The sequence below is a fragment of the Mesoplodon densirostris genome, chromosome 15, assembly GCF_025265405.1.
Source record: "Mesoplodon densirostris isolate mMesDen1 chromosome 15, mMesDen1 primary haplotype, whole genome shotgun sequence".
Taxonomy (NCBI): domain Eukaryota; kingdom Metazoa; phylum Chordata; class Mammalia; order Artiodactyla; family Ziphiidae; genus Mesoplodon; species Mesoplodon densirostris.
Window position 1 is genome coordinate 39,835,000 of NC_082675.1, and position 23,988 is coordinate 39,858,987.

The window sequence follows — 23,988 nt, forward strand, 5'->3', positions numbered from 1 at the left end:
GATCTTCTACAAAATATTAAGTTCCTTGAAAAGAATCTTTTAAAACAATTTCTTGCTGGTAAAAAGTATCAGATCAGCAGCCGCAAAGTCTGAGTTTATGTTGATTCATCTAATAGGTAATGATTCACAATACTATACAAATATCCCACCAATTTACTAGACTAGGATAAGGTAAATTCCATGTAAAAAGGTAATTTCTTATTCTCATATCATAATCTTCACATAATGTGGTGCCTTCTAAGTACTTTCACATGAATTATGTCATTTATTCTTGTGAATCTTTAAAATAATAGTGATAACAATGATGATGTATAAACATAACACTTAACCTGCTTTAGCCAAGAGTGTTTATATATTTTTTTTAACTAATAGACTTTATATTGATCAGTTTTAAGTTTACAGAAAAATGGAGTTGTTTCTGTCTTTTTTTTAAGAGCAGTTTTTCTTCTTAAAAGCTAAGGTGAATTTTACTGTAATGAAAGTAACTTATCCAGAGTGAGAGGCAATGTATAAGATAGTAAGCATGGACCCTGGAACCAGATCCTAACTCCACCCTTATCAGTTCTGTGATCTTTGGTAAGTGAATTCCTTATCTTCTCTGAGCTTCAGTTTTCTCATCCCTAAAATGAGAATAATAATAAACAGCGTAATACAGAGGACTATAAGAATTAAATGAAACAGCAAAGGTAAGTACCTAGCACAGGGCAGAGCACAAAGTAGATGCTCAAGAAATGTTTGTTTTGTTTCAATTCACATTGTATCCTTGGAGGCTGAAACATTACTGGATCAAGGTACACTTCCTCTGGGAATCTCCTCTTTTACATGAGTTTACTCTGCCTGAGGGCTTTTACATTAGACTAAAAAGGAAGAAAAGGTCCCTGTGATCTGCACAGAAGCAGGGAATTGGAGACATCTGGTTTTCCACCCAAACTTGTTAACTGAGCTTTTTGATCTGCTCTGAAGAGATGGGATTAGAGGGAAAAGCCAAAAGAAAATTGAGAGACAGCCTCTGAACTAAGGTAGGGCTATGCCTGGCAGAGAGGAATGGTGAAGGAAACAGCAGTGCACTGGACAGAGCCCAGCTGAGTATATTAAGTGCCCAAGTTGACCACCTAGAGGCCCAGAGGGAGCCGAGCCCAGATGGCACCGACACAATCTGGTAAAATGCAAGACAGTCCAGGAAACTGCCAGGAATGCGTAGGGGAGCCTTGCTGGGCCCTACATAAGTCAAGTGTAAAATATTGTGGGCAGCAGAATCCAGGTGTTAATGCTATGTGACCTCATTCGTACTCAAAGGCTATGGAACCTGAAGACATTCAGGTTGTGTCCTCAGCCAGGCCATGGATGGGTGGCTGCAAATCAGTCAGCCGACTCTGAAAGCCTTTTTCTGCCCTTGATGGAGGGAAAGGAGCAAGAACTTTGGAGTCATGCGAGTGTGTGTTGAAGGGAGGATGATGAGCTAAGAATACAGAAAAGAAAATGAAAAGAGTAAAGATTTATTTGCTAACCAAGAGGGCATTCACAAATATTTCTCCCACATCCCATCCAGAAAGATTTCAAGGCCAGGAAAATAAAAGCACCTGTCAGATATCAACTGATTAAAGCTCCAGGGAAAACCAGCAAATGTCTTCATTTTCTTATTCAAGGACTCTTTTATAATCAAACATGAGAAGAAAGTTTTGAGTAGGTGCCTAAATTATAAGATATATGAAATGTTTGACATGTGGCTTAGTTCTACAAAGAGAAACTTCCAAATAATTTATAATGCACTTTTTTTCAGATTTCCACTTTGGAGGAGTCTTGAAATCTTATAAACAACTATAAGGACTATAATTTTTTTAATGTTAAGAAGAAAAGGATTCCCCATACACTAATTAATACAATTATGTATCTGTGACTTCAGACTTAAAAAGACAATGACTTGTAAAGCAATTATATTCCAATAAGATAAATAAATTAAAAAAATAAATTCCACTTAACAATAAAAAAAAAAGGCAATGACAAGTCAAGGGTCATCTATTTTTGGAGCCTCCAATCTCCTTCCCTGTGAATAATACTTTCACTGAACCAACACAACTCTCTGAGATTGATACAAGTCTTCCGGCTTAGACAAGCAGTTCAGCAGTTCACTTCCTTCCAGTTCTTTCTTTCAGAGGGCAGGTCCTAACATATCCTTTAAAGATGCTATCACCAATACCCTAGAACTTTTCCTTGATGAATCACATTTCATTAGATAAAGGAGTTCTGTGTGGACAGTTTCTCACAAAGAAGCCAAAAAAAAAAAAAAAAGGTGAAAGGTATAGTAACAAAGTCTCTTAAAAGAATGATTTGATGGTCTTTGGAAGTGACCATTTTCTGTGTTCCCTTCTTATATCAAGTCTTAAAGCCAACGACATTAAAAAAGTTTCCATCTATCTCGAAGTGATTTAACTCAACAGTTGGTACCAAGTGACAAAAAAGAAATAACTTCTCTTCAGGGAAAAATAAGGAGGTGAAACCATACTTTTAAATATGAATTTTCATCTTAACCCTTCCCTCTGTGTGAACAGACTACCTTGACTCAAGGCTAGAAATGGTTTGGCAAGATCAGTTCACCAGTGTGAACAGCTGCCTTGAACTCCCAAAGTGGTTTGGTTGAAATTAAGCTTAGAGTTGAATCTTCAAAAGTTGTTAGATAGTGAATGGTTCATATCATGCTTTTCCTCATTTATATACAAAAAAAAGTCCATCGTAATTCTCCCGTGTAGAGTAAGCAGCAAGGTATTATTTGATTTCAGTAAATTCATTAAAAGGGCAAAATTAAAGATAAGAAATACAAATAAAGTAATTGAAATATTTGGTAACACAGAACACTTTGGTGCCGACCTGAAGGCACATTTACATTTAAGTTTAGATTTCTTCTTACCTACACCTGTTGAAGTAAGTCCTCTGAAGAAAAAAAAAAAGGATCTATTGTACTTTGCTAAGCTGTATTCATTTTTGAGTGGGTTTTAGAGAGAACTGGTGAAATTCTCCTTGACTGAATCATAAATAGAGCTAACAATTTAGTCATAGGTTTCAAAAGTTAATGCAAAAATCCTGTAAAAAGTATTTTGTTTAATAAAAGGTTTTTTTTATTCATGTAATACTAATCCTTGCAAGAGCACTGTTGCAAAATATATGTTGACCTGAAATAACAATCAATACAAGATGATGGGATGGAAGTGATTTTTCTTTCCATGATATTAGGCCAGATCCTGTCAGACGGTCAACCTATATTTTACAAGCAAAGCAAAGGCACACTCAAGAATAGTTCCATCCTCTTGGGCTCTTGGGAAAAAGTTGAGTAACTGCTGTCTCTGTCACATGGTGGTCAGTAGCCTCAGCAGCTGCTACCCATTGCCTGTGTTTGACACACCATAAGGACATGTCACCTCATGCATCGGCAACAACTCTGTACGTGGGTAAAATACTACCAGGGCCCCCCATTCTCACCAAGTAGCAGCCACTCTTCCATTCCTCTGTTAGTCCTTCAAGTATCCCTCCTTCCATCTAAGTGTAATCCCTCCACTTTGCCCCAGATCTCATGCTCTCCTGCCTACCTTCTTGAGAATCCCATGTCAGCTATCACTCCCTCTCTCTGGGGGTTTAAACTTCCCACTCTTCAGTGGTACCTTCTTTTTATCAACATTTATATCATACTTGAGTCTCTTCCACCTTACAATTCCCTTCAGCGGCTACTCTCTCTTCTACTCTTTTCCACAGCTGTGGAATAAATAAATGAATGAATCTCCAACCCCCTCACTCCCTAAACATACAATTCATCATTTCAGTAAATGGCACTCCCATTTACCCAGCTGCCCAATTTACCCAGAAACACAGGGCTAGCTTGGACTCAGCACAGTTGTTCTTACCCCACATTAAACCATCGCTCAGCCCTGCAGTATCCCCTGAAAATCATCTTCCTCTCCTACCTCCTGTCACATAGTTATTTCCTATTCATCATTCAGGTTCCAGCCTAAACATCATTTTTACAGGCTATGTCTGTTATGTTTCCTTTTAAATTCCCAACTAGGCCTAACACATGTCTGGCTCATACTAAGGGTTCATCAAATATTTTGTTGAATAAATAAATGGCATTTCTCAGAAATGCCAGATTAGGTTCCCCTGCTCTCTGTTTTTATGGCACCCCGTAAATTTCATATAACACTCATCTCACTTTTCGATAATTACTTTTTTTTAATGTCCTTCTTCTCCACAAGATTATAAGCTCCCTGAAAACAGAGACCTGCATGAAGGTGGGAATAAGCAAAGGAAGGTCCTAAAGCACAGAGGTGACTGGCCTGACTATACCTTACTATTACCTTACTGTGCTGGTAATACAGGAAGTTGGTTGAATAAATTGGGGGCAGGAGCTTGATTACAGATGGATGGATCCAGAGAAAGGGACTTCATTTTCAGATATCAAAGGGAGAGAGAGAATATAATAAAATAAGCTGGGTAGATTTGGCCTCATACTTCTATATAAATCATTACAGCACCAGTTAATTTTTAGTTTGGCTTGATTATTAAATCACTATAATTTAGCCAACACATTACTGATTTTTTAACTTACCAATTTCAAACACTTCTAATTTCAAGCTTGTATATTCTGTATACTACATTGCAGTCTAATTGCTCTAATAATACACTTCATTAATTTACAGTTTAACTGCTAATTTAGAATATCTACCTATATCAATGTAGATAGGTAGATAGATAGATAGACATTCATATGCATATATACACACACACATCCATTTTATAAATGAGGAAACTGATACTGCAGAATTTTTTATTTACCTCATGATGATATAATTCATGAATGGTAGAGCCAGGATTTGAACTGAGGTCAGTGTGACTTCAAAATCCATGCGGGGGCTTCCCTGGTGGCGCAGTGGTTGAGAGTCCGCCTGCCGATGCAGGGGACGTGGGTTCGTGCCCCGGTCCGGGAAGATCCCACATGCCACGGAGTGGCTGGGCCCGTGAGCCATGGCCGCTGAGCCTGCGCGTCTTGAGCTTGTGCTCCGCGATGGGAGGGGCCACAACAGTGAGAGGCCTGTGCACTGCAAAAAAGAAAAAAAAAAAAAATCCATGCGGTTTTACTATTTCATAATAAGATATAAATTCAGAGTGAAAAATATTTGTATGAAGAATTATGATTAAAATGAACACAAATTAAGATTATTTTAGCCCAATAATAAGTACTTATGGTAGCTCATGGATGTATTTAATATTAATTTGCTCACAGGTGATGACAGAAATGTCTACCATGAGGATCTATCAAATATTCTTTGAACTTTTGCTAGATATAAATGACAGAGCCATTACCTTCAACTTAAACTCATATCCTCCTCTCACCAACAGTAATCCCCACTCAAACCCAGCCAGCTTTATTATACTCTGAATATTTATCTCAACAACTTGAAGATAAAAGTAAGATTGTGTCTTCTTCTCTTTGTTGTGCCCCACAGCAGCCTTTGGTTCTTGAATGAATAAGTGAATGACTGGGATGAGGAGAAAATAGAAACAAGCTCTTCTACCCACTTCCATTTCCAGCACAGGCTAATATCAATAACATATCATAACCTTGGATATTCCCGAATTCCAGAAATACATCATCAAAGCAGTGTACATATGCATTGAGAATCCCGAATCTGTGTTTGTTATAATTTTGGTGACTATTAAGTATAAACGTATCAGTCAGTTTGATTCAACTCTCGAGTTGATTAGAGTAAATAACTATGAAGCATAAATCACATAAAACTGAGATCATCAACAGCTAGGATTTACCCCAATACATGAGGAATGGATTTCTAGGAATATTCAAAGTCCTGATGCTACATCACTATGGAGACATGACCGTAGTACAATCAAGTGTGATACAAATTCTCATGTCTGAATAAGCTACTTGACTTTCTAAGGTGAAAGCCCAATAAGTTATTATTTATAGGCATTCCCATCATAGTTATTTCTTTACTTTTAAAATTAAATTGCATTATTACTTTATAGCTTTGAGGGCACATACATGTTGCCACTAGTGTCTATTATGATCATCATTCCATTAGAGAGTGACCCAGGCAACACTTGGTTCTAACCTATTTAACTACCTGATCTATTTAATTACCCCATTAAGGACTTTTAGTCCGTTATTTAAATTATCACTGGCTTTGTCTCGAGGAGTAACAAAAGAAGTATAATTTATTGTTTTGATAGACTCAATGAGGAGTTTTGATGTTCTAACAGACTAAAATTAAAACAGCAACTACCAGATAAACAAACCATTAGAATATAAACTGAAGAATATTAATAATTATCTCTGTACCTATCATTCTTTCAGCCTCCTGCCCTTCCCCGTCACTGGACACCTCCCCCTTATCCATCCAGACTCAGCATAAACAACCCTTCCTCCTGAATTTCTCCTGAATTAGGCCCCCTTGTTATGTTCTCCCTCTACTTTCCCTGTCGTAATACTCACCATGCTTTGCTGTAATTACATTTTTAATGTCTGACTTTGCTGCTAGCTTATAAGATCCTTGAGGACAGGGTTCATGCCTGTCTTGTTTACCACTCTGTACCCAACACCCAGCACAGTACCTGACCCACAGGAGGTGTGTGACATATGTCTGTTAAATTAAAATGAAGTTAATTTGATCATTACCAATGATTTGTAGTTTGGATCTTAGTGAAACCTGTTAGATTTACTTCCTATTACGTTTAGGAAATTTACGTCTATGGGCAAGGAATCACATATAAAGATTTTCAGAACAGCATTATAATAGACAAAAATAAGAAAACGGATAATTAAATTATTATAGGGATAGTCATATTAGAGGATATTTCAGTCTACATAAGGTTATATTTCTGAAGTGTTTCTAAATGACATCAGGAAATTCTCAGTATGTAATGTTAAATAATAATAAAACTGATATTTATCAAGTGTTATGAGCCAGCCATTCTTCTAACAGCTTTATATACATTAACTAACTTAATCCTCCCAGTAAATCAACAAGATCCCCAAGTGATTCATATATTCATGAAAGTGTGAGCAGCACTGACCATTCCCCTCATTTTACAGAGGAGAAAAATGGGGACCAAAAGAGTTAACATCCTTTTCCCTAGGTCACACAGCTGGGAGGGTGTGGGGTAGGGGACGAGAACAGAAGAGCTGGATTCAAACCCAAGATGCTTGAAACTCAGACCAGTGTTCTTTCTATTATAATAACGCATTGTAAAGCTTTGAATTTGATGGATGTCTCTTTTTCTCCCTTCTCCCACCTCCAAATGGTTTCCACCCCATGGAGTACCTAAAGCTTGGTAATGCACAAACGCTGTGTCATTCCCTGAGGAAATTTAAAGTTGGCAGAGGGAGGCTTAGAAATTAAGTGCCTGAAAGCCAGTAACTAGCCCCAGAGATCTCCAAGGACTGCTGTCCAGTCCAAGATTCCGCGACATCTGCACCACAGCCTTGAATAGAAACCAGAATGCTGGTATCCAATGCAGTGAGAATTTATTTCATAGTTATCAAAGCAAACCAAAGGTTATCAGTGGGTTGGACATTTAAAGATTAAGTACAGCTGATCGCACTCAGCTCTTATGCAGGTAGCTTAACTTCAGTGGGTCTGGTCTCTCTCTGAAGGGAAAATGGAGGTGTTTATGATCCTGTATCATAATGGGTTCCAGGTGACCCAGGCTAGGCGGCTGAGTCAGGCTCTCTCTTCTTTGATTTACATGGCAGGATCCAGGCCATCCCTAAATTGAAAAGATATAGTAATGAGCAAATGCAGAAAAAGAAAAGAGAAAAAAAGAGCTGAGGGAAAACGTGGAGTGCTTTTCCAAGTCCAAAGTGAGCTATGGCTGCCCTCTCTGCCTCAGAAGGTATGATCATAAATTACTAGCTAATGTTTAGCACCGGGGCTCTGGCTCATGATATATTACAGAAGACAAGATGCCTCCAAGCAGAAAACACTGTAATTGGGGAGCAATAACATCTGTGTCAGTCATGGGACTGCAGTTAAAGTGAACTGAGAAATTACAGGCTGGACTGCATATGCAAAGTAATGATATGCACATTTTTTAGCTAAAAAGATATGTCATCAAGATATGGGCCTCTTTAAGCTCTCTGGTGTCATGAGAGCCTGAAGAGTATCAGTAGGACTCCCAGATTTCTGTTTTAACATTAGCACCATGTTAGCCAACACCGCAAGAGGATTACAGTTTAGAAGGCAAGGAAGCCTGAGGAAATCGGAGTTTGGGCTTAGTTTTCTGGGGTGTTGATTCTAGGTCGTTGTGATGCTTTGCTGCATTGAGCAGGTCACCTAATCTCTCTGAGACTCCTAATGCGGCATGGTCAAAGAATTACACATGACGGAGCTGGGTCTCAAGCCCAGATCTTCTGGCTGTAAATCCGGTCATCTTCCCAGTGCATCTCTGTTATGATGCTGATATTTAAGTAATTATAATACAGTGAGTAGATGCTTATTTATTCTGGGACTGAAGTGTGTGCCAGGGACTTTTGTTCCTGGATAGATCAAATAAAAGAAAACTGCTTTCTTGCAACCTTCCATTTAAAAAAGTCTCCAGTCACATGATAATTGCTAAAAAGCCAAACCACCCAGAAGTGCTCAGGAAGAGATTGCCAGCTGGGGGTAGTCTATAGAGATCTAAATTGACTTAAAAATTCTGCCCAGATGGCCAGACTCTGAAGTCCCTTTTGACTCTGATAATGGATGATCTGGGGGCTCACTACTGAGCCCAAAGTCCACCTGTGACTTCAAACACCCTCTTTCTTCATAAGTGACTTCATAGACTGAGTCCCAGGCAAATGAGAACCACCCTGCTCCTTACCACCATGCTGTGTCTCTTTGGCCCTTGTCCAAACCAGCACAGTGCTCTTAACTGCATCTCCACAGGAAAGACTAAATCCACACTATAGAAAGTCCTTGTCACTACACCATGAATTTGGAGCAAACAAACCTCTAGGAGGCTTCATCTCACTTTCATTCCAACCTGCATATTCAGGTACCTGAGCAAGCACCTGAGTTTGTTTCTCTGTCTGGCCCTCATAGAGCAATGTCTCAGGTGAACCATCTGCTTGGATTCACCACCAAACACTGTCTTTCAGGTCTACCAGTTCCGTTCTCCTCCTCCTGTCAGGACCAATTTACATATTTTTGTCGCTGGGCCCCCACTTATCAAGGAGGGATGCTACGGGGTTACCTTTATGCCATTGCTGCTGCCTAGTCCCAGCCAATGTGTGATCTAATCCAACATCAAAGCTACCGTGTGGATCTCTCACCACCAAGCTACTATAACAGCTCTGTATCTACCACCAGAATTTTTTAAAATCTGGTTGTCGTAGACATGAGTTTTCCAGGGGCTCAAACACACCATTTTTATAAACTATTTTTTTTTATTATTTGCTGACTAGTGTTGCCTTTGCCCATATTGAATATCTGCCTCATGTGGTACATAAAAATTCCTTTACTTTTTAACAATAAACTAATTCTTACCATGAAAAAAATCGTTTAGCATAAATTGACTTATCTCAAGAGCCAAGAGAATATAAAGTATGGTAGATTGGAAAGTCCAACTTTTGCTTTTCACTGGACTGAAGCCTGGTGGTTTAAACTATTCTAAGCTTGTTTGTGTTTTACGTTTATACCTAAGGCAATGCTGTAAGGGTGAAACTATACAGAATGGATCAATACTTAGCACAGAGCCCCAGACTATATATCCAAAATGCATCCTCTTCACTCCCCAAACTTAGGAACATTCCTGACAATTCTTAATGTGTTTTTTGTTTTAATTCATTTATATCTTATCCTATACAAAAAGGACCTGAAACAGCCTTCTGGAAAGATGGACAATGTCCTCAGGCTCTTTCTTTGGAGCATCTAAAAATGCTAGCCTTGTGGACAGGTTGAAGAGAAGGTGCTAAGCTGTCTCCAATTAAGAAAGTGTTTAAAATGCTTTGAAATCTCTGATCCCTACAAGCATCCACCTGAAAACATCACTGGAATAAATTTCCATCGGTGGCAGAAACTTCTTGCAGTCAGGGGTCACCAATGAGATGTAAGTGGAAGTTTACATAAGGAGCTTACTCAACTGGGAGGAACAACCCTGGGACCTTTCCCTCTTTCCTCATTCTTTCTACCTCGTATGTGTCAGGTTGCCAGATTGAGCAAATAAAACTATAGGATGTCTAGGTAAATTTAAATTTCAGATAAACAACAAGTAATTTTTGGTCTAAGTATATCCTATGCAGTTTGGGACACACTTATACTAAAAAATTATTTGTTGTTTATCTGAAATTCAAATTCAAGTGAGTATCCTGTATTTTATCTATTTTATCATGTCCCCAAGAATTTGGACGTGAAGACTGAAGCTCCAGCAGCCATCATGGACCATAAAGAGAACTTACAGCCAAAAGCCACACACCAAGGATGATAGAGAGGAAATACGGAAGAATCCAGAAGACCAGGAAGTGCCATACTAACCCTCGGCCACCTTCCTCAGAACTTTTTCTACATGATATAAAGCTTTATCTTGTTTAAGCCACATTATTTGGAAATTGTTACATGTAGCCAAACTCAGTCCTAACTGTGAAGCTACCATTTCCACATTCTTTTTCTCTCCATCCTCTTTTATGTTCCTTTTTCTCTCCTCAGTGCCCATCCTGTGCATTTTAGGTTGATTTTATTCATTTACAAGAATAAATGGGTAGATTAAATCCCACACAATTATTTGTACCCTTCCTACAGCTTAAGAAACAGTTTTAACTAACAAAGAAAATACAGAAATATGACTTGAAGCCCTTTAGGAAAAAAATGTCTGAGGGACTCCCAAAAGACCACCAAGCAATGAAGAGTTCCTTCTAAGGACCACCATGAACATATATTTGGAGAGGTTTGTTTCAGGGAAGATGTGAAATTAGGCAGAGATAGGAAGCACCAATGAAATTCTAAAGAGAAGGGAATACATTAGAAAATATGCAACACTGTTTTACCTCTAATTCCATGGCACTGTGCATTGCCTTAATAATCATAATTATAGCTAATAATTATTAAACACATATATCAGAACCATACTAAGCATTTTATTCATGTCTATATATACTATTTAACACCCATGCTGACCCCATGAGGTTGATATTATTAGTAACTTGATTTTCCGTATAAGGAAACCAGGACTCAAAAAGGAAAAGGAACTTCTTCCAAATCAAAAATCATGCAAGATGTGCAGCAGGAGTTTGAGTCCAGGTCTTTCTGGCTCCAAGGCCCAGATTCTGTGCTCTTAATCACAAAACTGTACTGTTTCCACTTTAGCTGATGATTTGACAAAGACATTTCAGGACTCAGTTCAGTTTTTTCATACACATACGCACGTGCGCATACACACATCAAATATATATGCATATACATATATATAACTCCTGAAGTAGGAAAAAAAGTATACAACTTCACAGGCAAAAGGATTGAGCACATGTTAAATGAATTGGTGCCACACTTCCCGATATCCTGCACTTTAACTCTGCAGATGAAAGGGTGCTCTGCCTGGATTTAGCTCCCTTCTAAAAATTGCTAAAAGCATGATACAAAACACCAGATTTTTGTCAGGTTCATTGTTACTCTGAGCCCCGCTTACTGAGTGGAGAAACTGATGTCCAGAAATCAGGGTACCCTAGGAGAGTGTTAGAAATGATAGAGGGTGAGGGGGGAGAGAGTACATCTGGAGAACAATTAAAGTTTAACTTTGAGTGACCTGAGCATCACGTGTTTAACCATCTCTACCAATTTGCTCTTACCATGAGAACATTTCTGTTTTTATGTCTCTTAAAACCACAGATGGATCAGGCAAACCCACCACACAGGCTCACTTTGTTGTGACTTAGCTTTAGCATCCCCTGAGAACATCCACAAAATTTGGACAGCATTTAGCCTCCTTGGACCCGCGGACACAGGCCACGATGGTATAACATGATGAAGAGCTCCCTCTGAAGATTGCTGAATCACAGGAAAAGCACAATCGAAGCAGGAAAAACGTGCCTTGCACTTTTCCACAGAATTCACCTATTGCAACTGGGGGTGGTTAGGTTTCTATGAATAGGGCACCTAAGGAGAATAGCTAATAACAGACTGATCCAGAATTGAGAAAGAATAGCATGGCATCTTGCCCCAGTCATGAATAGATGACATAACAAAGAGAGAGGAAAAAGAAACAAGGAACTCAGGAGTAATGGGGAGACCAGGGCTCACCAGCCAGGCGTCTGGTAAGCACAGAGTGTGGGAAATTTCCCTTGCCTCTGAGACACATATTGTTGTCCAACAATGGCACGGCGGCTGACGTTGCAAAGCCTCCATTTCAGAGGAGAAACCAGCAGAGGTGTTCTGCTCCTCCTCTCCCCTTTGGGAAATCCTGGGAATTGCCAGCCAGCTTGCAGCATTGTTAAAGATGTGAGATAACAACATGCAGCAAGCCCTGTGTTTATAACGGGCAGAGAATGGGATTAACAGAATTCTCAGGGCCTCAAGACAACGTCACGCAGTAAAACTTGCTCTGGACTAGGACGCCAGAGGAGAGCAGTGGAGCCCGTGCTCAGACAACAACTTAAGAGAATTTGGCAAGTAACCCCACCTCTCTGGTCCTAGTGTCCTCACCTGTAAGCAAGAAGGCTATATTGCCAGATTAACGCATCTCTTCATTCAACAATATTTGTTGAGCTAGAGTTGCATAAGGCCTATGAAGGAAAACAATCATCATAAAAGGAAAGAGAGCAGTGAGTTAAGCTGGCACTAAAGTAAGGTAGTCAGGGAGGCTGCTCTGAGAGGAGACACTGAGCAGAAACCAGTACGATGAGGAGGAGGCAGGTGAAGATCTGGGGAAAGAATGTCCCAGGCAGAAGGAACAGCCATGTGCAGCCATAAAATAGGAGCATGCTTGGCATATATGAGGTACATCAAGGGGGCCAATGTGGCTGGAGTAGAAAGAACAAGGGGAAAAGTGGTTGGAGAGGGGTTAGGGAGATAAGTAGAAGCCAGATCGTGTAAGTTTAGAATCAGATTTTAAGCTTAATGTGGGATACAAAACCCCTGGAGGGTATTTATTGATCCGAGAGGTGTCCTGAAACTTCTTAAAAGATCACTTTGGCTGATGAAGGTAGATCAATCACTTACTCATTCAATAATAATTTACTGAGCATCAATATCCACCAGGCTTTGTTGCAAGTGCAGGGGGTTAATCAGTGAATAAAATAGGTCTGTGTTCTGATAGAGACTGCATTCCAGTGGAAGACTGCTTGGAAAACAATTATAGTGGTCTACTGAAAAATGGCAGTGACTTGGAAAAAGGCAGTAGTAATGGGAGTAATAAAGACGAGTCAGATTCCAGATCTGTTTTGAGGGCAGAGCCAAAACGATCTGTTGATAGCTGGAATGTGGGGGGTAAGAAAGTAAACAATGAAGAATTACATGATTGATTGATTGATAGCAGGTAGATAAATAGATAGAAGGTAGATAGATAGATAGATAGACAGATAGATAGCAGGAGATAGATAGAGAGCAGGTAGATAGATAGATAGCAGGTAGATAGATAGATAGATAGATAGCAGGTAGATAGATAGATAGATGATAGATAGATAGCAGGTAGATAGACAAATAGATAGATAGATAGCAGGTCGATAGATAGATAGCAGGTAGAGAGATAGCAGGTAGGTAGATAGATAGATAGCAGGTAGATAGACAGATAGATAGCAGGTAGATAGATAGATAGCAGGTAGACAGATAGATAGATAGCAGGTAGATAGATAGATAGATAGCAGGTAGATAGATAGATAGCAGGTAGATAGATAGCAGATTGATAAATAAATAGATAGATAGATAGCAGGTAGGTAGGTAGATAGATAGATAGATAGACAGCAGGTAGATAGATAGGTAGCAGGTAGATAGATAGATAGATAGATAGCAGGTAGATAGATAGCAGGTAGGTAGATAGATAGATAGATAGACAGCAGGTAGATAGATAGATAGCAGGTAGAGAGATAGATAGGTAGCAGGTAGATAGATAGATAGATAGCAGGTAGATAGATAGCAGGTAGGTAGATAGATAGCAGGTAGATAGATAGATAGATAGCAGGTAGATAGATAGCAGGTAGGTAGATAGATAGCAGGTAGATAGATAGACAGCAGGTAGATAGATAGGTAGATAGATAGCAGGTAGATAGATAGATAGATATCAGGTAGATAGATATCAGGTAGATAGATAGATAGATATCAAGTAGGTAGATAGATAGATAGATAGATATCAGGGAGATAGACAGATATCAGGTAGATAGATAGATAGCAGATAGATAGATAGATATCAGGTAGGTAGATAGATAGATAGATAGATATCAGGTAGGTAGATAGATATCAGGTAGGTAGGTAGGTAGATAGATAGATAGATAGATAGATAGATAGCAGGTAGATAGATAGATAGATAGATAGCAGTTAGATAGATAGATAGCAGGTAGATAGATAGATAGCAGGTAGGTCGATTGACAGATAGCAGGTAGGTAGATAGATAGATAGATAGATAGATAGCCGAGAGATAGATAGGTATCAGGTAGGTAGATAGATAGATAGATAGCAGGTAGATAGATAGATAGATAGCAGGTAGATAGATAGATAGCTGGTAGATAGATAGCAGGTATATAGATTGATAGATAGCAGGTAGATAGATAGATAGATAGATAGATAGATAGATAATCCCTCTGTCTCCCTCTATTTCCCTCTCTTTCTTGCTTTTTAACCTGAGCTGACTCCCGAATGCATCCTTCTCATCATTCTAATTTCTGCTCAAATGTCACCTCTTCAGAGAGGCCTTCCCTGACAATTTTAGTTTAAAATGCCACGTTAACTCATTACTCTCCTTCCTCTTACTACTGTTGTGCCATTTACTAAAATAAGGAAGATTTGGTGAGGAGTACAGTTTTATTTGGAGTCCTGATTTGGAGGTGTTAAGTTTAAGATGCCTATTTAATATCCAGGAGAAGATACATATTCAGCTAGTTTGACATATAGCTTGGAGGTCAGGGGAAAGGCTGGAAGTGAACATACAAATTTGTGATATCACTTAAGAAAGACAGGCATATATTTAAGAGAAGAAGACACAGTACTTCCTAGAGTATTCCAAAAATTAGAGATCAAGAAGGGGAGGAGTAGCTAGTGAGACTGACAAAGAAGGTGAGCATGATGTCCCAGAAATCAGATGAAGAAAGTGTTCCAGAAAGAGGAAAGCATCAGCTTTCTCAGCTGCTTGGGAGTTGAGAAGGATTAGAAAAGAACCATTGGATTTGACAACATGGAGGCCACTGGTGGCCTTGAGTGGCTCCAGTGGATATATAGGGACAAAATCCTGATCAAAATGGGTTAAAGAGAAAATGGGAGCCGAGGAATTAGAGAGCGCTCCTGTAAGTTTAGACAGCTCTTTTACAGAATTGGATCATAAAGGGAGCAGAAAAATAGGCAGCAACTAATAAGAGGGAAGTGTTTGTTTGTTTGTTTGTTTTAAAGATGGGAGCTGCAATTTGAAAAACCAATTTTAAAAACGATTTTTTGACACAATCATGAAAATTTGAATGAAGACTGGCATAAAATGATATTAAGGAATTGTTATTAATTTTACTAAAAGTGATAATGGAATTGAGACTGTGGTTTTTTAAATTCCGCGTGAAGGATGTATTACTAAATAAAATCAAATCTGGGATTTGCTATAAAATATATGAGCAAGGAAAAGAAAGTTTGGGGAGATAGATAAAACTAGATTGGCAAAATACAATTGTCGAATTTGGATGATGGGTATATGGAGTTCATTATACTCTTTTCTCTACTTTCATGCATGTGTCAAAGATTTTAGGGTGAAAAAAAAAAAGATGAGAGCTAGTTATAGTATGGCAGTCTGCTGTTGCCATAATGGTCCAGGGACCTGCTAGGGTGATGTCAGAAGAGGCTGAGTGGGAAGCCAGGATTTCCACCACCCCCAGAAGATAGTTAGCCCCCTCTACCCTCAGTGTTTCAGTGGGGGGCATGGAGATAGCAGTAACAAGATACCCTCTCTCTTCCAACCAGCGTGATGTCATCAGAGGCCTGGGGGAAGCCTGAGCCCATCCACCCCCCAGCAATAACTGAGTTCCACCCCGTCCTCAGGAGTCATGGAGGCTGAATAGGGAACTGGACTTCCACCCACACTGGGCAGAATCAAGGCAAGACCCCCTTCCCCTTCCAGTGTGGAATCAGAGGAGGCCTGCTAAAACAGACGATTTAAACAAGATTCATAGTCTCTACACAATACCCAAAACATCCAAGATACAAATGAAAATACTTTGTCATACCAAGAACCAGGAAAATCTCAAATGAGAAAAGACCATCAACGGAGGCCAACACCAAGATGACAGAGATGTTGGAATTCTCTGACAAGGATGTTAAACCATCCATTATAAAAATGCTTCAACAAGAAATTATGAACACAATTGAAACAAATGAGAAAACTAAAAAGTCTCAAATAGTATATACAAGCGCAGCAGGTTAGGAAAAGGAGCTTGCAGAAAATTACTATCTTCCACATTGTTCATATTAAAAAACTGAGTCCCCCAGAGTCAGCAGACGTGAAAAAGTCTTGTCCACATCTGGTCCACTGCAGCACCATCCCTGGGGTCCCAGCTGTTTAAACCATCACATATTTCCCAAAACTCAGGCCACATTTCAGCAACTCCATAGCCTATTGCATCACTGAATGTTTTCCCAGCCTGCTCCCTGGAAAGAAGGATTAAGATTTCACAGTGTCACTTCAGTAACAATGTTGTATCCAAAGTAATACTAAGTCCCAAAGACTAAGATTTCAGAGATTCCAAGATTTCTTCTGAAGTTTCATCCTGCTTCCTGGAGTTGTTAACTTGAAAACATTTATCAATACATTACAGAAAGGTCAGTTAGAAAACACTCCAGGGAGATAATCAGAAATGAATTGTGGGGCTCATGCTCTAACCATTTCAGAAAATGTTTGCATGCTTCCTTTCAGCACCACATCCATGGAAGAAAGGGGGTAGAGCAACAAGGAATAGAAAGAACACAGCATATAAGTCCTCAAAACTTGGTGTTTGTGTTATTTTGTCTACTTTTCAGCCTTGACTCACCGTTCACAGTGGTTATGTCTTTTTAAACTCAAAGTACAAATAAACTTATGTCTAAAATAAAGGGAAAAGGAACTAACATGTATTGAATACTTAAATACTTACTATATGCCAGACACCTTACGTGTTATCTTTTTTATTCCTCAAAATAACTCCATGAAGTAATATTATTATCACCATGTTATAAATGAGAAAGCTGAAATTTCAATAATCAGATAACTTAATGTTTCACACTGCAAAGTTATGGAACTGGATTTTGAATACAGAACTGATGAACCTTTAGGCCACTACACCTCTACTATACCATGAAGTTTCCATACAGGTATTATATTCTCAGAAGGACATTCCAGCTGCGGGCAACTCCAGGCCTCTCTTCCTCTCTTCCACTTAGGGAATTTTTTGTTTGCTTTTTTCCTTAAGTATCCATTCAAACCCCAATTTTAGTGATTCTACCTGTAGAGAAAATGGGTTTGACTGAATGTTTAGTACATAGACTATTCTTATCTGGGTACTAGACCCTTTTTTTCAGATACCTCTATTGCTATATCCCCAAGGGGGAAAAAAATGAAAACAGAGGAGGAATTTTTTTAAAGTATCTGAAGACAATAAGTTATATATAGAGAGAATGGCTGTGCAATAGTAGGAGGCATATTTTGGGAAAACTAGGCCTATGATGTCCAAAGTACTGTGCTAATTATTATAAGAATTAAAATACAAGTTATAGTCCTGCCCTTCTGGAAGCCTTAGGAGAAAAACATATCACATAGAAAGCTACTGACCTCTAAGTGGTCCAAGCAGTTCCTGACATAAAGACCCTGACACTGAATCAATCCAGCATCCAAGCAGCCCCTGACTAGATATAGGTGCCACTGCCCCCAGGGCTTTCAATTCTCCCTCCTCAAGCAGATCTGATGGGAGCTGCCACTGCTGAGATCACCAGAACCACGGATGCCCTATGCTCATGGGCAGGGCACCACAATAAGATGGGACCCCCATGTCAAACTTTTCCAAAAAATAACTTTACATATCATCATTAGGTTCCAGTCCTGAATCGTAACAATTCAGTTCCACTGTGAGTTAAATGTGCTTATATGGAGCAGCTGACGTACCACTTGGCATTGCCTAAGCCACCATGTGTAACATCATTCCTATGGGAGAATGCGCTCAAAGGTCTAAACAACCAACTTGCATACCTGTAAGTTAATAAGACGGTGGACATGGAGGAGGCTGTCAGTATGGGACTGCGTGTTAAATGAGTCATCTGGGCAAGTGGACTGAGCAGCAGCAGCTTCAGAAAAGACTGGATTTTACCTGGGCTCTGGAAGACAGGATTCCGACTGGCAGATGTTGGATAGCGTTTGCAGGAAGGGGATGATATAATTAGGCCTTCAAAACTGGGAAAGGGAAAAATCCACTTAGGGGTCCATGGAAAGACTAGACTTTTCTCACTGGAACAGAGGGTCTGGTTTGGGGTACCGAGTTTAAACAGTCGAGGCAGTGGTTTGGTGCCTGTGTCAGTGAGGCTTCCATCAGGTGACAAAAACCACATCAATTATTTCAACAGAGAGAATTTAATATAAACAATTGTTAACTAAGTATAAAGCTGTTAACTAAGAGTGAAAAGAGAACTCTAGGGTATCACTGAGGTAGCAACTGTAGGAAGCAGTTATCACCCTTAGGCCTGGGGGACAAAAAGAAGAGGGATAATTAAAATGTAGAAACTTAGAGGAAGGGACCCATGTGCCTGGGACCCGAATCTCTGAGGAGAGGCTGGGACTGGAGTCTCTGAAGGGGCTCAAGAAGGCTGATTCTCCAAGGGTGAGGAAAATGGCAAACTGGATTCAGCTGCTGCTACAGGAAGGCACTGTGGCAGCAGGAATGAAAAATGAGGCTGAACTACACTCATAGGACTCACAAGCAGACAGGAAGCAAGAGAGGAAGCAGCAAGTCCCTGCTCCCCTCTAGCACGCCAGTCTCCCTCTAGCGCCCCCTATTGGCAGGGCCAACAGAAACCCAACTGGCAAAGCAGAAATATAGCCCTGAGTCTCCCAGCCTCAAATAGCAGAGTACAGGGGGGCCTTGAGCTGAGAGACAACAGCTTAAAAACCTCCACAGGGCCGACTTAGAGTGCCTTGAACACTAGGCTCAGAAATTTTAACTGTCTCCTGTAATAAAAAGTGAGAATTTAAAGTTTTTTGTAAGAAAGTTATATGATAAAAGTGGAATTTTTAAAAAGTTTAATCTGGATGCAATATGTAGGATGACTTGAAATGAGGATAAAAGCAGGAAGACCTATTAGGACACTACAGTACTTTAGACTAGAGTCTGAATAAAGCAGGCATAATGGAAATGAAAAGAAAAGCATAAATGCAAGAGACACTACATACAGAAAACTAACAGCATGTTATGACTGATATTATGAAAAAGAAAAAGAGTGAAAATTCCAAGATGGTCAAATATTCTGCATACAGTTATGTATTATGAAATTGCAAATGCTTCTAGAGATAACTTCCTGGAAGCTCATAAGACTCTGTCCTATTTAGATTATGATGAACATAGTAGTCCAAGTATGTGAATAAAAAATGAATTATTAGATAATGATATTGAGATAACTGGGTATTCACTAAAAATACAACATAAAACTGTTTCAGGGCCTCCCTGGTGGCGCAGTGGTTGAGAGTCCGCCTGCCGATGCAGGGGATGCGGGTTCGTGCCCCGGTCTGGGAGGATCCCATATGCCGCGGAGCGGCTGGGCCCGTGAGCCATGGCCGCTGAGCCTGCGCGTCCGGAGCCTGTGCTCCGCAACGGGAGAGGCCACAACAGTGAGAGGCCCGCATACCGCAAAAAAAAAAAAAAAAAACTGTTTCAAAGAGTTCAACAGAGAGAGAGAGAGAGAGAGAGAGTCTTTAACTGCAATAGAAGAGGGTATAGAAGAGTTATACATAAACTCAGAGTGAGGAAAGCATTAGGCACAAAATCTAAAACTTCAAAACAAAACTGAAAAACAACTACATTTAAAAAACATAAATTTTATATGAAAAAAACAGTAAAGTAAATTGACAAAGGAAAGCTTGGGAAAATATTTGCAATATAAATGAGAGACAAATAATTTCTTCAGTATGTAAAGAACTCTTTACAAATAAACTTTAATGACTAAAGAAGAAAATCAACAAAGTAACAGAAAAATGAACATAAGCTATGGGCAGTTTGCAAATAAAGGAAATATAAATAGTTCTTAACCATGTGAAAAGAAGTCAGCCTTCCCCAGAATAAAAAAATTAAAATATAGTCATACTTAAATATCATTCTTTAACTTTCACATTGACAAAGATCAAAAAGTCTGAAAACAGAAAAAGGGTGTGGACAAGCAGTGCTCTCATTCATTGTTGATGATAATATCAACTGGTACAACTTTTCTGGAGGACAATTTGTGAATATCTTACAAATTTTAAATGTACATACATTTTTGACCTAGAATTTTTACTAGGAATTTATCCTACTTAGATAACTCCACATGTGTAAAAAGAAAAGAATATAAAAGTATCATGGAGAGACATAGCAGCTGGTGCATTAGATCACCGTGGTGGTTTTCCTTCAGGTGATCTAACAGCAAGAAAGCTCAACAAGAAGGGCTTCAAGATATCTGTCTGAAACCAACACCAATGTGCAAGTTTTCCAAGCAACTGGCATCTGAGAGCAAGAGGTATCTCATGACAGCAAGGCTATAACTTTGAATGCAAAACTGAGGGTCTTCCAACTTACTTGAATAATTCCTGACTCTTCCTTACAACTTTACAAATATTTGAGGAAGCAAAGGATTGGGAAACTTCTCCTTAATTACAAGCCATGGTGTGCTCAGTCACACCCAGTCCAAGCTCGCCTTCCCACGTGTATTAGTTTTCTATTGCTGTGTAACAAATGACCACAAACTTAGCAGCTTAAAACAACACACATTTAGTATCTTGCAGCTTCTGTGAGTGTGAAGTCCAGGCACAGTTTAGCTGGGTCTTGTGCTTAGAATTACATGAGGCTGTAATCAAGGTGTCAGCCAGGACTGAGTTCTCATCTGGAGACTTAACTAGGGAAAAACGTGCTTCCCAGCTTATGGGTTGTTGGCAGCATTCAGTTCCTTGCATCTGTAGGATTTGTGGCAACTTGCATTTCACAGCTGGCAAGGGAGGGAGAGTCTGCTAGCAAGACAGAGTCTCCCATCATGTAACATAACCATGGGAGTGACATCTCATCACCTTTACCACATTCTGTTGATTAGAAGGAAGTCACAGGTCCCACCAACAGTCAAGGGGAGGGGAGAATACTAGAACATGAATACTAGGAAGTAGGGATCTTGAGAGTCACACAAAAGCCTGTGCAAGACACCATGTGATGGAAAGAGTCAATGGGGACCCATACACTCGGCTAGACCTATGCCAGAGGCTTTCTGCCTTGGATGAGCCATGTGTTGTTTGTGCTATTGTGAGACAATATCTGTTGGAGCACTACTTGTTATAGTCGAGAATAGGAAACAACCTAAATGAATATCAATGGAGGACTGATTAAATATATTATGTTATAGCCAGACCATGCAGCTATTTAAAAGAATGAAGAAAAATACTATGTATAGATCAGAACAATCTCCAAGACATACAGCTAAGTAAAACTAAAGCAAAGCATCCCTTTAACATGCTACCATTTGTGTTAAAAAAAATAGTGGGACGGGGAGAGAATGTCACTTAAATGGTATAAATAACTGGTAAAAGCTGTTTTGGGAAAGGAAAATGGAGGATTAAGGAATAGGAGTGAGAGAGAAACTTTGCACTGAATATATTTTGTACTTATTTTTTAACTATGTGTATATTGCCTAATTAAGTAAGAATTAAATTAATAAGAATTTTTAAGGAATTAATATTAAAATGTTGCCATTTTAATATTAGAGTATACCAAGATAAATCAGTGTCCTGACTCAATTCAATTTTCTTCCATTATACTACGGCCCTGCAGATGTGTTCCTCAGGAAAGGGCTGGTTGGCTAACAATGTATTATCTCTCTGAAGTTGTTTATAATTTAGTAGAGCAATACTCAAAAGACCAAACCGCTGGTGTTGAATTTTTAGGCACCAAAATGAGCTGTTGGGAGTTATCTGGTGGAGAGGAACCTGCGTAGAGAGGAACCTCTGGTGCAGGTCTCCCAAACTATAGTAAGAGCTTAGATTTAAACCATTGCAAGGTCCTTAAATTCCAACTTAACTTAAATTTAAGCTGTATCTGGTATCTTCCACCAGACAGATCTAACTACAATTATACTGTCATTACCCTTAACCTTATTGAGAAATCAATTGCAAACTCTAGGGGCTTAGCCTCAGCTCCTGCATCTCCTGCACAAAACACCTATCAACACTTCTGGATGTCTCGCCCCAGCCCCATTCTCATAGGCATCACTCAAGCATTCCATGGGACAGACAAATACCACCCAATTGGTGGTGTGGACAGATAGGACAGGTCAGGATAATTGCCTAGAGGCAATCCCTCCAAAGGTGAGGATTAGACTCACTTATCTGACATGAGTTGAATATTCTAATGCTTACCAGCCTGTTGAGAGGCCACACTTAAGACACTGTCAATCTGTGTCCCCAACTGATGTAGGTCCCACTTGGGGGATGCTAATAATTATAAACAATACTCCTTCCAGAGGCACCATGGTCATCCCCAGGACTGTACCTGTGATGACACTAAACATTCATCTGTATGCTCCCCAAGACCACAGCAATCTACACCCTACACTTGGTCATAGCATCTTCAAGGATTTGAGGAACCACCAGTAGTAGATACGCTGTCTTCAGACATCTGTGAGATTTCTCTGAAACCCAACCATCCTTAGTTACTTGGGGAAAGTCTCCTGAAGGATAACTGACTCATTGTTTATTCTCTGGGTGTTTATCCTTCCAGATGGAGTCATTCAATTAGAAAATATGTTAAGAAATTTGTTCCTGACTTTAACCAAAGAGATCAGTGACTAGTTTGAGTCTTAAAGGCATTCAAGTCAGCCTCATCTCACCAGCCAGAGTTATTACTGATGAGAAAACTGCCTTAGATTTCCTCCTCAGAGGCCAAGGCAGAGCCTGTACAATCCAAATACATGCTGCTGCTCCTGGATTAATGCCTTGGGCCGAGTGGAAAGGTCAATACAGAGCCTTCAGGAGAAAGCCATGTGGCTTTCTGATGTAGACCCTGGTGGTTTGTAGAACTTGTTCAGTTGAGTCCAGGGCTCTGGGAAGCAGTCTGTATTGCAGTTCCATCCTGCTGCTTGATGTCCTGTTGATAATTAGAAGTCTTAATTAAATGCTGTATGAAACTATTGAATGGGATTGGTCTCAGCCTTTGTTGGTCATATTTATCAAATCTCAGCCCTGGCAATTGCCTCTTTCCTCCTACCTGATGGTTTCCCTGATGCCACTGAGGGGTAAGATACCAAGGGACCTGATTAATGCCACACACACCTAACCTATAAAAGCAGGGGCATTAACAACATCCCTGGGGGCAAACCTTGACCAGTGGGAGATGGGAGATGGCAGAGAAATTCTTCTCAAATCCTCCTTAAGAAAATCTTAGGACATCTATTCATTATTATATTTATTCTTTATCTATAAAAAAGTAATTAAACTTTACTCATATTGCCTGTTCATCTTAGCACTGGCCCCCACACATGGTCTGACTGGTTATGTGTCACATACACATACCACAGGAGACATCCCAATGGATGAATGGGAACTTCATGAAGGAAAGAAGTTTTCAGGGATCTCTCACCT